At 39.6% G+C, this 5466-nt stretch overlaps 1 pseudogene; it reads right to left on the reverse strand.

Moving 5' to 3' along the window:
- Positions 1–2966, reverse strand: part of LOC119284435 — a 4082-nt pseudogene extending 1116 nt beyond the window's left edge.
- Between the last annotated feature and the right edge of the window lie 2500 nt (positions 2967–5466).

Consider the following 5466-nt stretch of genomic DNA (forward strand, 5'->3'; position numbering starts at 1 on the left):
CCTTCCGAACGAAGCATTTCAATGGACAGGATCTCCTTGGCTAACACACAAGGCACAAGATCACTATTCTTCCAAGCTTGGCGGACCCACTTGGGCACTCCCTCCAATTTCGGAAGCTGACTAGCTTCCCAGGGTAGTGCACGTGCACGGCCGACTATATCTTCTAAATCCAAAATCTCCAGCTTCTTCAGCCCCCCAATTTCCCTTGGTAGCTTTACCACTGCTGTAGAACTCAAGAGCAGTCGTTCCAGATTCTGCAGATTCCCGATCTCACGAGGCAGCTCTGTGAGCCTGCGGCTGCGCATCAGGTCAAGAGTCTCTAAGTTATGGAGGTTACCGATCTCACTTCAGCTTTGTGATCCGTGTACAACGCGCCTTCAGGGTTTTCAAATGCTGCAATTTCCCGATCTCCCGTGGTAGATTTGTCATCCTTTCGATACCGCTGAGGTCCAGAGTCTCTAAATGTTGTAGGTCCCCGATCTCCCTCGGCAGCTCCCTCAGCCCTTTGTTGTAGCTCACGTCCAGAGTCTTCAACTTCTTCAATCCCCCGATGATCTCCCTAGGCAGCTCTGTGATATCTGTTCCACTCATGCACAATATCTCTAAATGATGCAGGTCTCCCATCTCTCTGGGCAACTCCGTGATCCTCCGGTTAAAACTCACATATAGATTCTTCAACTTCTTCAGTCTCCCAATCTCACGGGGTAGCTCTCTAATCCGCGTACCACTTACATCCAGAGTCTCGAGATAGTGCAGCCTCGCTATTTCTAGTGGTAGCTCACTAATTCCCAATCCATTTACAACGAATAGGTGCTTCACACGGAGCAGTCCACAGATATCCATCACATGATGATTCCCAAGACCCTTTTCAAACTGAAGATCCAACACTCGCACACGTTCCAATTTCTCAATGGGTAGTCTCTCAGCATCTTTAAAAACAACAAGAGATCGAATCTGAGGCCAATCCAATCCAGAGAAGGGATCCACCCCCTCCGGTGCACCATCATCACCTGGATGCTTGTCAATACATAGCCGATGGATTCGATAGGGATATGCCCATGTGATGTCGGAACTGTAAGTAATGAAATTATCTTCATGTGATTTCCATCTAAGGAAATTTCGCATCACCGGATTCAATTGGTAGGCACTGTCACGATTATGCTGCATCAATGAACCTCTCTCACCAAGCTCTTCAAAATATTCTTCTGCTTCATCCACTTTATAAGTAAACCCTTCAGTGACCCATCGCATGACCAAATCATTCTTGCGAAAAGGGTGATTCTCAGGGTATACACTGCAGTATAACAAGCATGTCTTCAACGTATGGTGAGGAAGATTGGTGTAGTCAAGCTGCAAACTCTGTACCAACGGTTGAAACCCTGGAGTGTTCTGAATTCCATTTTGCTTAACTTGCTTCTCAATCATATCTTGCACATCACTTGCCTTTACATGTACCCCTAGTTGTTCTCGTTGCTCTCGAAGGACCATTACCATTGCTGAAAACATGCAAAGTAGTGCTAACGGAACACCACCACACATGCTCACAATAGGATGGTCACAGTTAAAGCCTTGTCCAACTGTGTCAGGCTTCATCCAAGCAACGAAATTTCCCACAGTAGATCCGTAGAGCCATCTTTCCAATTCGGGAGCCCATATAGGATTCATTCTGATGCAGAGCTTACTATTATCCTGGTAGAGAAGCAATATGAGTTTTTTGTTTTTGAAAAGAAAGATAAACCCCAGGCCTCTGCATCTTGACGATGCATATATGAGTTGTGATGACAATTCTACTGGCGAGATTATTTTGTGGGAAAGACTTGGTGATGATGTCCCATTCTTCACGATGCCATATGTCACATTATCTTTTGATTGACCAACAAATCATCTGGTACGTATTGTATAATTAAGTGGGGATTGTTTCATCAAGTCTGCATCGCCTTCTCGAGGGCTAAATAAACAGATTGCATCCATTATTGATTCTTGTAATGCATATGTATGCGGTACTGCTGAATCCGTCACTCATTCTTGTAATTTGTACAGTTAAACTTGTGTGAATATAATTTATATACAGAACGAGCACATGACAAATCAAACAGAATCTGAAACTACTCTGTTATAAAAAGACACTGAAAACCAAACACTTGCGCTAACATTAGTTAATTATAAAAGGACACTGAAACTGCATGTACCTGATCAGCACAGCAAGGTCAGATGCCAGTCTTCACCATATTTTCCCATGAGGGTGTATCAAATTTCAACAGCACCATGGATCTCAAATACACTTGTTATTATTGGAAGTGCTCGCCGCCTTATGGCCATTTGATCTGCCCCAAAGTGTTCCCTAGCAGGATTAAGGATAAGCATTTATACAGAGAATTGACTGGCTATTTGTTCAAGAAAGATGCTTCTGAAATCTACTGAATATAATAAGTAACAAAAACGTGCGCAGTGGTTCCTTAATTCATACCTTGTGAACTTCAGGCAATCTCCTTGGAGTCCGTTATGGATAACAGTAAATTAGCGAGGAGGAGATTGATCTATTTGAACTTACCTCCTCGCCAATTTGGGATATCTGTTATCCATTTGATCAAACAACAGCGACAGTACAGAATCCAATCTGTAACCACTCCAGAGTCCACGCGAGGAACATATTCTCTACGCACCCCGACCACTTATTCTTCCTGTGCTTCATGTCGCCTTTCGATTTCTCTGATGAGCTGCTGCTGGTGGCGAGCTTCTCCCGGCCATTCGCGTGGAGGGCTCGCGCCGCCGCGCGAAAAGGCCGGAGCCGGCTCCGGCGGCAAGATTGGAGGACCCGGTTAGAAGCCTACTGAGGTCGGCGGCGACATGGGCCTCGTCCTTGCAGGCGTGGCGGGAGCGTCGTGCGAGGCGCAGCGCGCGATCTCGCAGGAGAGCATGGCCGCGCAGCAGCCAATGGCGGCGGCGGCAGGGTGGGGAGTCGCCATGGGTGTTCCGATGGGGGCCCAGTCGCCCACCGTGCGTGCCAATTCGTTATGGCCCAGCGGCGCCTAATCTTCTTTTTACATTTTTGTTTTATTTATATTATTTATGGTAAAATACACAAATATCAAGTGTTTTAAAAATATAATATCTATATATTTCAAAAAGGATTCGCGGATATAAAAATATTCATGTGAATTTGCAAATTTCTTGTATTTTAAAATGCTCATTATTTTAAAAACATTGTTCTCATATAACAAAAAAAAGTTATCAAATCAAAAACAAATATTATTGTATTTAATAACAATGTTCTCGTATGCCCAAGAAATTTCCGTGAATATAAAAAATGTATGTGTTATTTCCAAACAATTCTCTTTCGTATTCAGAATGTAGTATAACATTATTTGTAAAAATGTTCATCGTATGTGTAGAAGTCAATGTGTGTTTTTAAAAATATGCATCGTGTATTTCAAAGAGGTTGATCATATAGTTAATAAATATTAAATGTGTATTTTATAAAAATCAACATGTATTTTTAAATGTTCATCATGTATATAAAAAAGATTGATTCGTTACATATTTACAAGCATGTTCATCATGTATTGACAAATGATCTTCATGTAAGTAATAAATATTAATCATGTATTATTAAATGTTCATCATGAATTATAAAAATAACCAATGTGCAATGAAAATATTCGTCTTGTATTTTAAAAATATACATCACATATTAAAACATGCTCCCTCTGTTCCTAAATATTTGAATTTTTAGAGATTTCAAATGGGCTACCACATACGGATGTATATAGATAAATTTTAGAGTGTAGATTCCCTCATTTTGCTCTGTATGTAGTCACTTGTTGAAATATCTAGAAAGACAAATATTTAGGAATGGATGGAGTAATCAACATGTATTTTAAAAGGTTCATCCTGTATATAATTTTTTTTGATTGTGTATTAAAAGTTCATCATTTATTCAACAAATGTTCATGGTGTATTTAAAATTGTTCATCACATATGGAACATTATTCATTGCGTATTTACAAACAGGTTCATCATGTATTTAATGAATATCAGCATGTATAATTGAATGTTCATCATCAATTAAAAAATGCTCAATGCGTAATGAAAATATGTTCATCTGGTATTTCCAAATAAACATTGTGTAGTTTAATTATTGTACGTGCATTTGAAAATAGTAAGTGTATTTGTAAAATGTCCAACATGTATTAATATGTTTATCATATATTTTCAACCATCATGTATTAAAAAAGTATGTATTTTTCAAAATGGTTTATATTTCATAGGAAAGAAGCAGGTAAAATGTTCATATACTTTTTATAATAAAATTGTGCTATTTTAAGAACTTCTCACTATTAAATAAATGTTCGCGCACTATAGTTTTAAAAATACCACATATCTAAAGAATGTTTTCATATAACTCTTGAAAAATACAATGTATTTTACCTCCCTAGAATAAAGAAAAACCTAAAACAGAACATATATGAAATTAAAGTGAAAAAAAGAAGAGTGGAGGGAACCCAGCTCCAAGAAAACAATGATAGCCCTACTACTCAGCCTAGCCCACGCAAGCGAGGTCGTATCTCGTAACCGGCAAGACATATATATAGGCTTTGCTGTGTTATGTGGTCAAACCATCAACCTAGAAATATCTTCTCATGGGCACAGCCACTTCTTCTCTTTCCATTATCTCTTCGATCCAGCAAACCCCAACTGAATTTGTAAAAATTAGAACATCAGATGTAGCTTCAAGCAATTCGTTGTCAAACACCTTCATGGTGTCGATCTCATTACCAGCCGAGAAGGAAATGGGGAGACTGGGTTTTACTCATTGGCAAGCGAGAAGGGGGCAACGGCCACATGGGGCTCTGACCAGGCCGATAGGGGTGATACGTCTCAAACTTCTATGCTTTGACTTTATTTCGAACTAACCTATTTAGAAAGTATGAGGAAGGCCAGTTGTTTATATGTATGTCAGTTGCATGGTCTCGAGAAATTCAAAAAATATATGAAAAGAAACAATTTGGACCGACCTATTAACAAAGTGGATGGTAAAGGTCAGCAAATCCAAGACGAGGTATAAAGCGGTGAAGCTGGATGACCTAAGAGCTCGCCCATAAGGGGAGGTTTGAAGAACTGAGAGGATACAAACATAATAAGCAAACGTCCGGCGTCTACATAACTGAGATTCATATAGCCAACACCAAGGCACACACATAAAAAATCGCACTGGGTAATAACAAAGTAATACAAGACTGAAGGTATGCCTAGGTTGAATAAAAAAAAAATTCAAAGTGATGAAAAACAATGACCATATTCGCATGAATGAAATGAAACGATGCCCAAGCATTGCTATCGCCAGATCCAACCACTGTAGGTCAGATCTTGAGTTTTCACCATGAAGATCAAATCCAAGCAAATTCGAGAAATGCCTTCAATAAGGTAATGACACAGAAAAATATCGCCATTGCCAGATATATATAA

This window comes from Triticum dicoccoides, chromosome 4A, assembly GCF_002162155.2.
Source record: "Triticum dicoccoides isolate Atlit2015 ecotype Zavitan chromosome 4A, WEW_v2.0, whole genome shotgun sequence".
NCBI lineage: Eukaryota > Viridiplantae > Streptophyta > Magnoliopsida > Poales > Poaceae > Triticum > Triticum dicoccoides.